We start from the raw sequence: 18,394 nt of genomic DNA on the forward strand, positions 1-18,394 counted from the left end.
CAAGGAAGAATCCGACAAGTGGTAAGTGAATTTGCTTCGTTATTTAGTGATATTCCAGGATTTACTCAGGTTACTAACCATAGTATTGACACTAGAGACTCAATGCCAGTTCGCCAGAAAGCATACCGGTATGCTAAGAATAAGGAAAAAATTATAGAATGGCATATTACCGATATGCTACGTAAAAAGATCATAACGCCTATCTCAAGTAGTTATGCTAGTCCGGTGGTTTTATGTAAGAAAAATAATGATTATCCTTTGGAGCATCCAAAAAGGTGGAGATTCGCTATTGATTACCGTAAATTAAATTCCATAACGAAATATCCGGTATAGCCGTTACCGATCATAGAAGAAATTTTAAGGAACATAACATCCACCAAATATATGACAACTTTAGACTTGACGACTGGTTATTTTCAAATAGGGGTTAGGCCTGAGGACGTGCCTAAGACTGCTTTTATAACCAAGTCTGGCACTTATGCATTTTTGCGTATGCCGTTTGGCCTTTCAGGGGCGCCGGCAACATTTCAGCGATGCATGGACATTGTGTTAAGACCTGTTCTTGGATAGTCGACATTTATCTATTTAGACGATATCATTATTACTAGTGATAATCTCGACCAACATGTACAGGATTTAAGACAGGTGTTTTCTTTATTAAATGAGGCCGGTCTAAAAGTTAATGTCGAAAAGTGCAAATTTGCAGCCCCTGAAATAAATTATTTAGGTTACAAAATATATCAGAAAGGTATAGAGAGAGACGAATAAAAAATAATTGCTGTACAAAAGTATCCGACTCCAAACACGACGAAGAAGCTCTCTTCTTTTCTAGGACTTTGTTCATAGTATAGGTCCTTTATAAAAGATTTTGCAGCTATCGCTGAGCCATTGTTAAAATTAAAAAGGAAAAAGGCAAGATTCTCGTGGAGGGCCGAAGCCAATAGTGCTTTCGAAAAATTAAAACAAGCATTAACGCAAGCCCCTGTGTTGAAATTTCCTGAAAAGGATGAGAATTTAGAAATTTCAGCGGATGCTTCGGATTATGCGGTAGGAGCGGTACTTTCGCAAAATCAGCAGCCCGTGGCATTTTTTAGCCGAACTTTAAATCAAACACAAAGAAACTATTCCGCGACCGAGAGAGAGGCACTTGCAGTTCTGTTAGCAGTGCAAAAGTTCCGAGTCTATTTTGGAAAGGCGCCAATAACAGTGTACTCTGATCATGCGGCGGTAACTAGATTGTACTCAGGGAAACACTTATCCCCAAGGTTAATAAGATGGGCACTCAAGCTACAAGAATATAATCTGATAATCAAGCATACCCCCGGAAAGGAAAATATCGTAGCAGATGCCCTATCAAGAATTAAAATAGATGAACAATGTAATACTGTAAAGGTGGCAATGCTCACAGCATGTACAATAAATTCCCGAGAAACTGTAATAACCGAACTGGGTAAAGATCCTGAGTTTGGAAGCATTTATGAATATTTAAAGGATCCTGAAAATTTTAGCCACCATGATATCGTGGCGATAAGAAATAGGGGGGGGCATTACGAACTAATAGATGGTCTATTATTTTATACAAAAACTACGAATTCCAACAACGAATTTCGACCTGTTATCCCAGCTAGTCTTACATTAAATATCCTGCAGGAGCTCCATGACAGTCCTTTAGCTTCTCATGCTGGTATTCGAAAAACTATCCAACGCGTACGCGAGGCAGTTTACTTTCCTGAACTGCAAAAGTTAACAAGGGCGTATGTCCAGTCCTGCCCAACATGTCAAGCAGTTAATTATATTAATTTCCGCCCGGCCGGGTTTCTAAATAGTATTAAATCCGAATTTTCAAATGAAATAATTGGCATCGATTTATTGGGCCCTTTCCCAAAAAGTCAGTTAAATAAAAGTCGCTATCTCCTTGTTATGGTTGATCATTTTAGTAAATGGACCGAAATTGTTCCCTTAAAACGAACCTCCGCGAAATTAGTTACTGATTCTATTTTAAATAAATATATTTTAAAATACGGGGCGCCCCTAAAAGTTATATCGGATAATGGTCCTCAATTCGTAAGTAATATATTTGAAGACATGTGCCAAAAACTGGGCATACGTCATTTAAAAATGGTCCCGTATCAGCCGCAATCAAATATAGCGGAACGGGTCAATAGAAATATAGTGAAAATTATCCGTAGTTATGTTAAAAATTTTCATAAAAGCTGGGATAACTATGTCAATGAATTTGCTTTCGCCCTTAGGACTGCAAAACATGATACAACGGGCAAAACTCCTGCTGAGTTATTTTTAAGCAGAAATATTATAACGCCGTTAGATAAATTATTTTATGTGCAACAAAGAGCCTCAGAATTTAAAATGGGTGATATAGAAAAACTAATTAAGGAAGCAAAGAAGAATACTGAAGTAGCACAGAGAAAACAGAAACTCTATTATGACTTGAAACGACGGTGAGTAACTTATAAAGTAGGGGATGAAGTTTTAAAAATTAAGCATTCACTTTCTTCAGCACCAGAAGATAAAACTGCCAAATTTTTTCCACGATTTGAAGGACGATATGTCATAGAAAAAATAACTCACGCTGTAGTAGTGTTAAAAGCTAGAAATGGTGAAATCTGCTCCGCAAACATTGATCAAACCAAACCCTACTATGATCGTAATAAAATGCAAATATTTTCAGATCTTTTGCAGGATCCGGCACGGCAGACACCGCAGGCACAAGCTCCAGAGGTGGAAAAACGACAAGTACAAGGGCAAGCCATTAAGAGACAGGAGCAAGTGAAAAGAAAGTTTCCCCGCGGAAAAATTGATGGTGGCAAGAAAAAGAAGCCGTTCCACCGTCCAGAAAAGAGAGCTAACGAACACCCCCAGGATGAAGAAGGGAGAAGGACGACGTATGCAAAGAGAGCCAGGAGAAATGACGGCAACTATAACCCGGCTTTAAAACGGAAGATCTACTCATCCCACAGGACTCTCCGCAACAAATGTCGCCGAACTGCGGAAGGGCCATCAGCGGCGGAGGAAAAGTTACAAGGAAAATTTGAACGGCCAGCAACGAGGTCTAAGCAGGAACACGAAAGAAGTTTCCCGGATCCGCCAAGACCAGCTGCCATCAAACGACCAAGACCACAGGCAGAAGCGAAAAAGAAGGTATTCAAGGGTGACCGAAGTGGTGAAAAAAGGAAGCTTCTAGAGGAAGGCACTGAAGGGCGAGCCCGTACAAGAAGGAGGATAAATCAAACAGCAATCTGCACTACCTTTCAAGACGGGGCCCAGAAAAGAATGTCTGAATATCACAAAGATAAGTAAAATTTTATGTTACTTTGCAAACTTAAGTTAATCTTTCATTCTTACTGCAAGTGGCAGATTTCAAGAAGTTTTACCTCATGCGAGGTCTACCTTAATCGCCAAAAGGGGGAGAAATGAGTTGTTACGATTTTGGTATTATGTTTTTCAATTACTCGCGCGTAAAACTAAAGTTGATGTATAATAGCGTTGTGTAAAGACTTAAATATTGTAAAAATTTATTGTATAAATATTATTTAAAACATTCTGGCAAGAAAGAAGTTTTAGTCTGAAAGACTTTTTGAAATGTATTATTTCAATGTAGAAAGAATTGGCACTTGCTTTGAAAAGAATAGAAGTTAACAATGTACTACTAATGTATGTTTTCAAATGTGTAAAATTAACGGCATGTTAATATGTTCTTATATACAATGTGAACTGTTATTTTAAATGTTAAGAAATACCGTGATATGGTAAAAATGAAAGTAATGTTAAATTTTTTTTTATTCGTGTGACTGTAAAAAGACTAAATCATGGTGAATATGTGTTAAAGGTTGAATGATGTAGTTAGGCTCTCTGACGCTACACTTCAGAGTTGTCCACTTTCAGAATAGTACCTCAGGGTTTAGAGTTGAAATTAGGGTGTGTTACGAGGTCTTGGTATGTTGAATTTTAACACGTTAGTGTTTTGATTGTAGGAGGAAGTGTTGAACACGTAGACAGAAACACATTCGTGTTTGGTGTTCTTTTACAACACATGTCAGAGAGCACGGGGAGAGATAATTAAAAGAGTCATGAATGAAATAAGAATGTTAAGAGAAATATATTTATACATGTTACTTGCCATTTCATTGTGTAACATTTCATTAAACTAGTTTTCCTTCCAGATCTCTGGAAGGAACCAGATTTGAATAAAAGCTTTAAATAAATAAAGATTTGAATAAAAGCTGTTTAGATGCAGTACAGATGAAAAAATTGTGTCCTGGGAGCTGCTATTGTAAAAACAAATTTCTTTCTTTTAAATTTCTAGTTTCTGGCGAAAAATGTTTGTAAAAGATTGGCCTCGCGTTAGATTCTAGAGCTAAAAGTTTTCAACAAGGTCGTTTTAGACCTCAGTTTCAAACTAATTAACTCTGGCGGGAAGTATGTAAGGATCTTAAGTTTTACTAACGTTTATTTTATTTTAAATCTTTACTATCACTTCTTATTTTCTACTTCCGGCCAGAATTATAAGCGTTAAAGTATTTATGCAAAGTTTGTCTGGCGAACGCCAAGTATTTAAGTTGTGGCTTTTTGCCAAGCGAGAGAGAGGAAGCAGTTAGTCGAAGCAGGCCGCTTACCTTAGAAGTTTACTCAGTTGCTGGTTGCCTTCCAGGCTAGATGTTTTAATCCTCTTGATAATTTTTAACCCTTTCGGCCCCACCGGGACATATATGTCCCGCAAATGTTTCCAAATCACCCAATGGGAAAAACAAGCGTAAAATTTATTGCCGCGAGTGTCCCACTGGTTTCCTGTGATTACATTTACCTTTTAGTGTAATTTTTTCTCGATAGATGACACTAGTGCCCTGTGAGCTCTTTGTTTTATCGTAACAGTTTTGACAAGCGGGAAAGTTTGGACATTCTGGCAGCCATTTTAGGCGAAGATACATGAGTGGACACACGTGCTGTTTTCGTTGTATGTGATTTTCGTCTATTTTTGCCATATCAAGCAGTTTATTTGAAGTAAGTGAATTTTCATTGTAGATTTTGAAAAAAAAATAATATTATGGGACATATATGTCCCAATGGTCTGTTTTATTGGGACATTATTGTCCCAGTGGTTATTGAAATATATCTATGCCTCATTCTCAAAGTGGTCATTTCTGTATTTTTAGGCATAGCAATATCATGAATCGCAGGAAGGGATTGACAAAGGAAGAAATAATTAAATTATTGAATGAACCGGATTCAAGTGATGAATTGGACGATTCAGATATAGACAAGGAATATGTCCCTAGTTCCTCAGACAGTGATAGCTGTGAAGAATTGAGAGAAAATTCAGGAACATCAAGGGCACCGAAACGAAAGTTGTCAAGTCTTGAGCATTCATCAGAACCCTCCGTTGACTCGGACTCTGATGATTTCTCACCCGATGAAGCGGAGCAGGTATCAAAATATAAGTGCAAGGCAAAAAATAAACATAAAAAAAAAAAAAAACTATTTCAAAACCTACTGATCCTGTCATTTGGTCAAATGTTGGTCCAAATTTTGAGCCACGGCTCCATGTATCTAAAGACCGTCCAACTGCAATACTGGCCAAAATCAACAGATCTTCTAATGAATTAGAATGTTTCTCATGTGTATTTCCACGAAGTCTTCTTATTTTTATTTCTCAATGTACCAACCAGCGCCTTGAAATACTGAGACATGAAAAAAAAAGTAGATATTCCTGACACAGACCCTTCAGAAATTATGCTTGTGTTGGGAGTTATGCTTGTCATGTCGTATAATCAAGTACCGAACTTTTCAGATTATTGGTCCAGCAATTCTTCATTGGGAAACGAAGCTATCAAAAATGCGATTTCCCGTAACAGATGCCTATTGCTCTTTGCAAAAATGTACTTCAATGATCCAGAAAAAGATGCGAATGCTCCAAAGACATATTATATGGATGAAGTGGTGGCATGTTTCAAAAGGACATTTATGCAAGCTCGCGAAGATAGTCCCTTTCAAAGCATCGATGAATCCATGGCTAAATTCAAAGGTCGTTCTAGCCTAAAGCAGTATTTACCCCTAAAGCCAATAAATTGGGGAATCAAAGTGTGGGAGAGATGTGATGCTGCTACGGGCTACACCTATGACTTCAATATATATTCTGGCAAAGACATGGATAATACAGATCATGAGGGTACAATACTTGGAGAAAGAGTTGTTCTAAAACTTTCCTCAACAATACGTAACCCAGATGTTACACTTACATTTGATAGATTTTTTACAAGTGTAAACTTATTGGATAACATATCCTTTCCTTCTGTTGGTACTTGTATTTCTCGTAGAAAAGACATGCCAAAATTCTCTGACGAAAAACTTCAAAAAGGTGATTCAGAATTTCTCCAGAATAGAAGAGGAACTCTTGCAGCAAGATGGCAAGATTCAAAGGAAGTTCTGATTCTGAGTAATTGCCACGGACCTGATGTCATACAAATAAAACGCAAGCAGAAAGATGGAGAAAAAGTAATGACAAATTGTCCTACCGCTATTGCCGACTATAACAGATTTATGGGAGGAGTAGATTTGTCTGATCAAAAGATATGCCTATATGATTTTGACAGAAGATCTACAAAATGGTGGAAAAAAGTATTTTATAAACTTTTGATGACAGCTGTTGTGAATGCACACATATTGTTTCAAGAAACCAAACATAGGAAAATACCTCTCTTGCAATACATTGTCCCCCTAGCCGAATTAATGATTGCTCATGGCAAAGAAAATGCAATTGTCAAGAGGAAGAAATCAGGTCGACCGTCAAATGCAACAAAACTGATGTTGAATGTTGGAGATCATTTGCCATTAGAAGGGCCAACAAGAAGATGTGCCCGCTGTGCCAAACAAAATAAAGAAACCCGAACAAAAACTGTTTGCGCCATGTGTAAAATTGCACTATGTAAAAACTGTTTTGCAATGTACCATACATAGAAATTTCATAAATAATGTTGTGTAGGTAGGTGTTTTCTGATAAAACTGTTTCAAAAGTATTGTGAAATTCATTTAGAACTAGAAAACTGAACTTTTCACTATGTTTTATATTGTCACTTCAACCCCAATGGGACACATGTGTCCCAACTAAAAAGACCAGTGGGACACATATGTCCCACCTCCAAAATGGCCCTTACAGTAAATTTTTGCTTATAATTGGGCAGAATATTGCTATTTCTACTTTATTTTACCTAATAAACCCCTAATTTATCTTTTTTTTTTTTTTTAAGAAAAAACTGGTTGTGAAAGGGTTAAACGTATTGTAGTGTTCACAGTTCTCTGTACTACATACGGCTTCCTGTTAATATAAGGCCAATCTTCCACGTTTATTATTTTAAAGTTAAATTAGAGTTTAGTTTTATTTTTATACTTTTACGTTTTGACCCCAAGTAGCGGGTCTGTGTATTTCCGAAGTACGGAAGTTATTGTAAATAGAGAAAAATAAAGGGTTTTGTATACCCTTCTTGTGTATCCTGTCTACTTCCCACAATTGTTGAACATAGCTTTAGTAAGCTCTCTGTTCCGAGTCAGGTCCTTGCATGTTCCCGAAGAAGGTTAGACGGAACATTGAACCTGATAACTAATATGAATTCAAATAAAAACCCTTAAATCAGACATTAAAAAAAAACATATTAATACGTAAAAACAATATTAAACGTTTAAATACATGTAATTCTAATTTTCATTTGTTAATGTAATTTTCGAAAAATTTGGTGTTCAGCAGCATGCCTTTATGGAAATTCAGGCTACGCCCCTGATTATGAAAAACAATTAAAACATTATTAACATTTCACTGATACACATATTTCGTTCACACTGAAAAATTATATGAAAAATACAAAAATCTTACCTTCTTGTACAGAAAGCTTCACATTTCCATATCACTGAAAAGGAACTTCACGAAAAGCAAGAAGAAACTGGCAAACGCAAAGCAATATCAATACACTGACAGTGTTATGCCGCCATTTTTTAATTATTGTAAACATAATAATCATCGCTTACTCAGCAATTGCGCTATCGATCAGCAGTTAGACAAAACAGAAACGGAAACTTACAGTGATGCAATTATAAACAAGAATGCAGATAGTTCTCATAACAATCCATCAAGTTGCCTATTGATACAGAGAAAAACTGTGTTGTTAACTACTACAATAGCATATGTTTGCAATTCAAAAGAAAAGAGAATTCCAGTTCGTGGTATTATTGATAACAGTAGCATAAACATGGATGCTTACTCTCCCTTTCAAATGTCACTAGATACACCTGCAAGAATAGATAAAAAGTCGCTAAATTCAGAAGGAATTCCGATAAAAGTAGCAACTAAAATTTAAAAAAAAAAAGTTTAATCCATATTTCATTATAGGTTTTGTTACTCGTCAGTTTTTAAACTGAATCTTCATAAAAATATAAATAATGTACCATTTTTCCTGCAGACCATTAAAAAGTATTCACGGACCACCGGTTGGTGACCGTTGCTTTAGATTGTGTCCTCCTGTACGAATGCATTCTTGAAATCTGCTGCTGAGATTCCTCATTGACCCCGGCAAAATCTGAGCTGGAATTTCCCCCTGAATTCTCTTTTGTAACACATCAACAGTTCTTGTTCGAGTAGTGTACACTTTACTGTTAAGATAGCCGCACAAGCAAAAAATCACAAACAGAAAACGCTGGCGATCTAGGGGCAGGGAACGTTACAGAATCTTGAGATGACACAATTACTGAATAATCTTACATAGCTTCCATTGATAGCCGTGCAGTATGTGATGTCGCTCGATCTTGTTGAAACCAAGTTTCTTGAACATGTCGAAAATTATTTAATTCACGTGTAACGAAAGGTTGTAATATCTCCAAGTAACGGTTCGCAATGAGAGTTATTGTTATCCCCTGTCCATTAAAAAAAAAAAAAAAAAAGTTCTGATGAACCCATGTAATGAAACAGCACACCATACTGTCACTTTACTAGCGTGTAAAGGTCACTCATGAACTTCATTAGGATTTGTGAATAATTAGGATTGGTGTCTGTTGCTCTTTCACTGATCGATAATTACTAAAATGGCAGAATATTTACTTGTCAAGGTCACTGTCCCGCACTACTGCTACCTGCTCACGACTGCGAGTACGCAGTTCAAAATTGCCCTTATTCTGTATCACCCTGTATATTCACTACTTACTGGTTTGGTAACAACTTCTTATATTATCAAATTCTTCCAGCTCATGACAGTCCCACAGAGGAGGAAACGTACTTCCAAAAATGTGTATTTCGAGATGAATGTGCTACAGATCTTTTCCTAACTATGTATCAATACTTCAGTAAATTCTTATCTGTGTTTTTAATTCTTATCTTTCGAACAAGATGATGCTTTCAGGGGTGAAAAAATGTAAGCAAACTTTAGAACAAGAACGTGCGTACGGATTCATAGCAGACTGAATGCACACAGAATCGATGATAGCTTGATAAAATTAATTTTAACAAAACTCTTCACAGTTCTGGAACTTTTCACTAAAATAGTCGTACAGTCTTCACAGTATCACAAATTACAATCAATAGTTATTCAAACTACCGTGAACGTTAAACTCAAAGCAATGCAAAACACATCTAAAAGGCAAGGCTGTCACGAATAAATAGCTTAATACTTCGGACTTAGCTGAGAGTTGAGAGCAGGTGCTCTTTCTCTGGTCTTATATAGTTGTCACCCAGCCGCCGAGAAATTCCTAGTAAATTAAATTTCTAGAAATGACTGGAAGGCTTATACGGTTAGAGTTACATCTAAAGGCCGAATACTGTTACAGTTGTATATAGGATCAATTATAATTATTCAGTTACAATACCGACATACAGGGTCAGTACCCAAATATCGCGAAGTTGAGCGAGTTTTGGCAAATTTTTGCCACATTTGGCGACAAAAATTAGTTACCAAAGCCTTAGCGACAAAGCCATTTTACTGAATGTTAAATAGACTTGCATTTGTATTTTTACTTATCTGGCAAAGTTTCACCACTTTAGACTTTCATTTTACATTATACAAAAAACAAAAAAAGTTTTACAGATAATTGCACTAAAATTATTTATATATGTACAAAATCGGTAACAATATAACATATAGGTATTCAATGCACATCTTTAGAACGATTCTGAATTAAGAAGATGAGAAAAGTAAAGATAACTTGAAAACATGAACTTGCTTATTATCATAATAAGTGTTAAATTTGCATATTTTGAACAAGATACCTTTAAAGTAACTGAGTAAAATAATTTAAGGTTAAACAAAGATTTTGTTCGCTTCTAAAGATATTTAAATACCGCATGATTGTTTATTTTAAGTAGCGATAATTAGTTTCGCGGCCATGAAATCTTAATAATAAACTGTAATAACATTCAGTTATTTTCTTCAATAGAGTTTTTTTCCCCCCACAAGAGTAAGCTTCATAATAAAATTAAAACGTTCAAAATTTACGCATAGTGAGTGTTTTAAAGAGTTAATGTTTCTTCGAAAATTTCTTAATAGTAAATTCCGTAAATGGGTTTTGTAAGAAGATGCATTCTGCATCTTGCATGATAAGAAAAATATTTAATAATAAATTCAGCATTTTAAAATTTTATATTGCTAAAATTACTTTATAAAATTCTTCTCAGTCAATTAAAGCTAACTCTACTGACTAAAGTTAGGAAAAAATTAGACAAGAGGTAGAAAATTCTCAATATAACACACTTTCTTTAAAACTGAAAATTTCAATAACTGTAAACAGATTAGTTAAACAAGATTAAAGTTTTTCACATGTACTTCAGAATCGTTAAATTCAGAGAAAAGAAAAGATGTTCAATTTCATTATACGTTGCACAAAATTTTAACTCAAGTTAATTTCCCTAGATGCAACAACGCAGAAACTTTTATCGATAGTTGTATTCACTTGATTTAAAATTTGGAGAGAACTTCAAAGCTAATTAAATGAAATCCTTTTTCTTTGAGGACAAAACTACTGAGGCGTCTTTGAATTTACATGCATTCTTTCAATTCCTGTCTAGCATGAAATGTACCACCAAAATGTAAATATGCTAAGCAGAACAAAATTTTAAAATGTTGGAATATTATAATCACAAATTCGATTAATGCGTTTGAAAGGATACATTATAATTGCAGTGAGTAATTTAGAGTAATAATAAGAGGAACATATGATCTATGATCTATAGAAATCTCATTTAGAGATATAACTACAAAATTTGCATATATGCCCTTATTTTAATTGTGAGAAATTCAGACTTGCCATTTGTTTTATTAAAAAGAAGAGTTAAAGTATTTTGAGGCAGAACAATACGAATTTCTCTTCTCCAAAGAGCTAAAATATTCTTACTGTTACTACGCCTTATTCTTACTACTCAAAGAAAACTCTAAAATCTTATTGCAAGAAATATATTCGTTCCTTGTAGCCCGGAATTTGTGTAAGATATGCTTGAATGTTTCCTTAAAATATAAATTAATCTGAGGATGGATTTAGCCTAATTTTAAGGATTAACAAATGTACTGAATTAAAATGTTTGTTAATGTCTAGTCTGATGATACTTACTTAATTTACATTTAACACTTAAATCAAAAAGAAAGGAAAGAAATCATTTTCTATAGTTAGTATAATGACATTGTTCTCTTTTCTTTCCACTGTTTCCTACAGCTGAATCCGAAACTTAATATAGAAAGTTATAATATTAACAAAGCCAGGAGACGAGGCATTTGCAAAACTCCGACCAATAAAGTATCGGGTTAAAGATGTCCTTTTAAAATGATTTCATAAACTTAGGAACAAATTTAGATCAATTATTAGTACATCATCGTGACAAAACTCTTGTCTTTGAAGATTTCGCTTACAGTATATTATTTTTAGTCTATAAAAATTTAAGTTTAACGATAGTTAAAGCTGTAACATTAATTTTTGTTGCGCGCGAGAGCAAAAATATCTGCATATCTATTTTCTACAACACTCATTTAGATAAAGCATGTATTATGAACAGTAGCAAGGTATCTTCACTTGGATGTCTCCAATTAAATGAAATTGATATTGTGTTGCGCTTTCAGCCTCATATTTGTTCAAAAAACAATAAACTTATAATATTTAGCGTTTTCATAGATTAAAAAAAATACCCTTTTGATATTTAGTTTGACGTACAGATATTTGAAGACACTGCTATTATTTTTTAACTGGTATTTATTTTTGAGATCACAAGCTTTTATTTTGAAATAACTGTGAAACTAAATACTTCATTACAAGATTACTTTGTTGACTTTTTTTTTTTTTTTTTTAAAGGGAGAAAAGCAATTTTTGATAGTTTTGTCTTCAATACGAGCAATATAACACTTATTTAATTTTAAAATTACAATATGAAAGCCTTGCAAGTTATTGATGTAAATAAAACAACTAATTATGCTTCATTGGTGAGGATGCAAAATTTGCTTCAAAGCGGATATTATCTGTAAACTGCAAATAATTATCAAACATGTTCTTTAAAACATTTCTCTCCTATTCATTTATTTATTCACTTACACATTTTTAATTTTTATCCTTCCTGCCCCCACCCCGAAATTATTATTTTTAAGGTCATGCCTTGAAATTGACAGTTCGAATTGAGAAATTTCAAATTTTCAAAAATTTCTGTGATTTTCCAAACATTTTTAAAATACGAAATTTTTCTTTTAGAAACAAACGAAAATGTAATCTTTGCTCAAAAAGTTGTTTACATGCTTTAAGTTTCAATTCATAATGTATATACATATATATATATATATATTACATTTTTTAAAATTATGACATGTTTTTTAAATTATACTCATAAAAATCTTTCTAAAATACGTAAACAAAATCAATAAATTTTAATTCAGATTACTGCTTAGTGATGAACATTTATAGATGAGTTTTGTTTTATTTAATCTCATTTCATATACCTTTTGATATCATATGTTTTTTTAATTTTAGCTTTAAAGTGATAAATGACGTTCGCATTAAGATATAAATTCAACAACACACACGTTTACTATTATAACTGCTACACATTTGTATTGTAATTAAATTGTATTGTAAAAAAAAAAAAAAAATCTGAAAGTTTTCAGATTCTATATTACGCCCAAAAGGGGCTTTTCTTTAACGTTTTGTGTGTTACCTTTATTTATTAAATATCATGTTCTTCGCTTTTAAGCAATAAATTTAATTCAACAGCAATATCACAAAATAATTTAAAAAGAGAATATCTTTAGAATTTCCGATACAAAGTCTCAAGTGCTGGACATAATTTTTTTTGTAGTGTTGCCATTGCTCGCTTTGACATCGTTGAGTTTCTTAATCAAAAACTCATAAACACTTCTACAAAATAAAAAAAAAATAGATAATAAAACAAATTCCAAATTTGGGCTTCTAGTTGCGTTTCTAATTTGCGTTTCTAGTTAAAGGTAATTTAAAAAAGAAATTATATTATTAGATTCGATTAAACCTTATGTATTCGTCTATAAATCTGTAGATATACTTTACTAACGCTTAGGGTACAATTTATACCGATCTCATTATACTAGACTACATTTTTACAGCTACATTACCGATTAGCAAAATCTTACCAGTACCTGACTACCAAACATTCTCTACAAGAAATTATAGCGCGTTTCAATCGGTAAATATAAAGGTCATTTTTAAAGCCACTAGGCTAGAGCTAGGTGTTTGGACTGCCTTTTTTGCATGAAAAGGCATCATAAAATAAATTAATCCAAATGTTCTATAAAATGGTTGGTGAAATTAAGGAAATGAGCAATGCTCCAAAAAACAGATCCTTTGAATATTTTAATATAAATTAATATGCTGCTCTTTTGAAATCATTATGCCATTACTAGTACACAGAATGTTGCTTTAATATGAAAATTTATTCGCACTACCACTCATGATTCTTGATAAAATACTGGAATGTGAACAACAGCAATTGTTGTAATTCAGTCCTTGAAATTTCAGTTCTAGTTGACACATTATGGTGCATATTTTATATATAGTAATGTTATTTGGAGGGAAGAATATTGAATTACAATTTGAGTTTTCAAAACACAGTTAACGATTAAATCAAAACTTATTGCACATGCTTCTTTGATAAATAAATTCCAGAGGTACTAGTCATAGGCAATAACGATTAAATGAAAAGAGCCTAATACAATGAAATAACAGTAAAAAATATGAAACTCCTAATATCTGATTACACTGAATCAATATGCATAATGATTTCTGAAAATAATCCTTTTCTCATTCAAACTCTTGTAACAAATATAAAATAAAATAACACTAAAAAATGTTTACTTTCAGAAAAAGAGACGGATATAATTAGTTTATCACCTTGTCACTTTTCTTGTGAAAATTAGCCTCTTTTTGAGTTTTTTTCAGTGCATAATTGTCTATGAATTAATATAAAAGCAATAAGTTGCGATGATAAAGAAGATAAATAAGAGAGTTCTCTTGTAGTTAGTAATCTTTCAAGGAAAAAATATTAATGGTATTCATTAATTAAAGATTTCTGTTTTATTGTGATTAAAAAATTAAAAGCCTCTTGAATAAAACTTAATTTCTTGCAATCCATGACTTTCCATGATGCATTCAAAGAAATCTAGATAAATAAAACAACTTTCCTATAAAACAAATGCGAAAATTCTTTTAGATTCTTAACAGTGAACTTGTTTGCGCTTGAGCAGTATTCCAGAACATGGCTTGGTAAAATGGAGAAAGGTCATTGAAAAAGTTGCATTTACCGATTTTTATATTCATACAAATGTCTTTATGGAAGTTTATAAAAAGTTATTCTTTTTATAAGCTTTTATAAACTTCTTCTTTTACTTTTGCAGAATTGTAGCATTGATTTCCTAACTTTCTTCTTAATTCTGACTATTTCTACTATCCCTATTGTAGCTCTCATGCATAAGAAATCTGACAAATGTTTTATAAATTGCATATTCGCAAGACGTATGCACAACTGAAAATCCTTCTGTAAACAATATATTAATACCAATATGCAACTGTTTCTTGGTAGTATTATAATCTCAATTTTTACAATAGACTTGCTCCAAATTTTCTCTGTTTGGTATGAAACTGTATCTGAAAAATAGTTCCAACTACATTGAACAATTAGTTATGTGGTATGGGAGTTGGGGATGCTAGTCTAGGGTCCATTAACAAGACCAACCTTTTCCACACCACAGAACATTTAATAAAAATTTTTAAAAAATGCACAGATTGAATTAAATACAAGTGCTGTTGCGCCTTCTCTCGCTTGTTAGATATAAACACAGTTTCTTTTTATCACTTGTAGAAGTTAAATATCCGCTAAGGGCCTATTCGCACTAGCTGTCGTATACGCAGTCAAGTTACCACCTTCCTCGTGGAACAAACAGTTTAACACCTTCACGTGTAGACCTACGTCTTACCACTGTCTCGTGAAGACATCTTACCACCTTCCCTTGGGATAGAAGACTGTCTATGTCATACTACTCTTTCACCTCGCTCTTGCTGCTGGCGCATAGGTGAGGCCCTCTGGTGGCTGTGTTGCACTTACGGATACCACAACTCGGCTATCCTGACCCTGTTTTTGTCCTCGAAAACACAGATCAGCGACATTGGAACATCAAGACAGCACCTGAAAATAAATTTAAAAAAAGAAAAGGAAAAAAATATAGAAGTGTGGAAGAACCACACATATTCCTATATAGGAAACTTCCATGACTTCATGAGATCAGCTGCTGTAGTGGTACATTCAGGACCTTCACGGTGTCCTACATTTTCCACCTGATACCGATGTTTACCTTTCCTCACTGTTACAAGATATAGACCGAAGAACGTTGGCCTTAACTTTAGACCACCTCCATACTGCGTTCTTTGTATGGCAACTAGGTCGTTCACATTTTATACCTGTGCCTCTTATCTCTTCTTGTTGTATGTTTTTCTATTCTCTTCCTGAATTTTTAGAATGATTTTTCTTGCTTCCTCTCTCTTATCGTCTCGATCTTTCATCATAATATTTCTTTCTTCTTCTTCGAGAATTTCCATAATCTTTAAATCTTCTCGATTTCTCATTTTAACACCAGTGAGAAGCATGTGCTGTATCTTCTCTTGTTTACAGTAATCTTCAAAATTTTTAGAGGTAAACGTCGTACTTTTGTCACTTATAATTCTCAAAGGATTACCGAAAGTTGATTGTTGCAGTTTCAGCTTCTGCAATGTATTTTGAGCTGATACAGACCTTACTGGATAGAGCCGCACGAACTTAGTGAATGCATCAACCACGGTTAAGATATGATTGTAGTTCTTATTTGTTGAAGGTAATGGTCCTATAAAATCGATATGAAAAGTGCTCAAAGGGATAGTATCTTTTGGTATGGGATTCAGCAATCCTTCGCCCTTACCTCGTTTTCTGTCGCACAAAATACATTCTACACAATTCGAAATGACTTGTTCAATTCGTTTTATAAGGTTAGGAACATAGAAGTCGGTTTTCAGCAGATCTTCTGTTTTAGACATTGCGAAATGTCCCTTTTTGTGGATACTACGTATGATTTCTAGCTCTAATGCTTCGGGAACGACAAGTAACTCGCGACCACTGTCGAACTTGTACAGTATAGCATTCCCCACTAGTAAATTTTTCTTTAGTCCTTGCTCGACTAAGGATTTTAGCAACTGGAGACGCTCAACACTCCTTTCGGCCGCTGCAATTTTGGCTGTAACTTCTCTCTGATAACCAGTAACCATCATGGCAGCGTTTCTACTCAACGAATCCACATGCTTCATTTGTTGCCCAAATCTGTGAACAATTTCATAGTCAAATTCTTCTAGAAGTAACGCCCATCTCGCCACTTTAGGAGTTAAATCCTTCTTGAATATAGTCTTCTGAAAAGCATCGCAATCCGTAAGTATTCTGACCGTAGATCCTAAAAGGTAATTCCTGAATTTCTTCTATAGAGCTTCTACTATAGCTAAAACTTCCAACTCATAACTAGATAGCTTCTCTTGCTGGAGACTAGTTTTTTTTACTCATGAAGTAAATGGGGTGTAACTGCCCATCATCTGACTTTTGTAGCAATACAGCGCCGAAACCATGACTGCTTGCGTCTGTATGCATTCTAATGGTGCTCCTTGTTTAAACATATAAAGAACCGGACTTGTCGATAAAAAATCTTTCAATTTGTTAAATGCTTCGTTTTTTTTTTTTTTTTTTTTTTTTTCAGGACCAAATTTGAATTCAGCTCCGTTACGAAGAAGATTATTTAGCGGTTTCGCTATTTTTGAATAGTTGGCAATAAATTTCCTAAAATACCCAGTAAGACCCAAGAAAATCTGAATCTGCTTAAGGATTTGGGGTTCCGTGAAATTTTGAACAGTCCTGGTTTTCCCAGTAGAGGGGCGAATCGTACCATCCTCAATAAAACACCCAAGAAATTCTATTTTTCTTTTCAAAAATTGGCATTTCTTAAAATTGATCTCCAAACTGTATTCTTTGGCTACTTCTAAAACGCGTTTTAACTTTTCTAAACCCTCTTTCTCGTTTTGTGCTGGAATAATAAAATAGTCCATGTAAGTAACAACAGTGTCATCCCAAATTAAATCTTTAAACACATTATAAATAAACCTTTAGAATACACTAGGTGACGAGCACAAACCAAAAACTGCTTTTAGAAATTCGTACAAGCCTGCATGTGTAAAAAATGCCAAATATGTAGTGCAATTTTCCTCCACTAGAACACGAAAAAAAAACATTTCTTAAGTTGTAGGGTTTATATTTATTTTAACTAACATTTATTTTAAGTTTAATCTATCTTTCCTGTCAAGCCTTACTTTTCCCTGGAATTGCCAATGCCAGAGTATGTAAATTTTAGTAGAACGCGCAAAATATTCAAATTGTCAGCGGAAGTAATTTGAGTTAAATAGAAGGGAAACAAGTTCGTAAGTGTGCTTTCTTGCTTCACGAGCGTGAAGGTGGCTAGGTAGAAATTGAAGAACCGCGCGTTTCGACCTGTGTGCTTGCCTCGGCAGATAGTTGAATCTTTCAACTTAATATTCAGAGAGTTTGCTGAAATATCAGCTGTATCTTAGAACGCGGTTAGGTTAGTTACGTTTAGTGAGCCTCGTAGGTAGTAACTTGTTATTATTCATTTTTAGTTTCTTATTTTTATTTTACCGCCGGGTCGGCGTAGTTTGTGAGCGTCAAGTGCACGCATCTGTAACTTCTAAAGTAGAATAAAAAGGGAGTTAAACCCTTCTTAAGAGTTTTGTGTACTTTCCAGTTCATAGCAGTCAATATTATTGTTGCGTGTAGGTTGGGGCCGCACAACACCACATTGGCGCCCGAACACTTGTCAAACTG

This window comes from Stegodyphus dumicola, chromosome 6 (assembly GCF_044657685.1).
Source record: "Stegodyphus dumicola isolate Sdum_Otavi_A_Nest chromosome 6, ASM4465768v1".
Lineage (NCBI taxonomy): Eukaryota > Metazoa > Arthropoda > Arachnida > Araneae > Eresidae > Stegodyphus > Stegodyphus dumicola.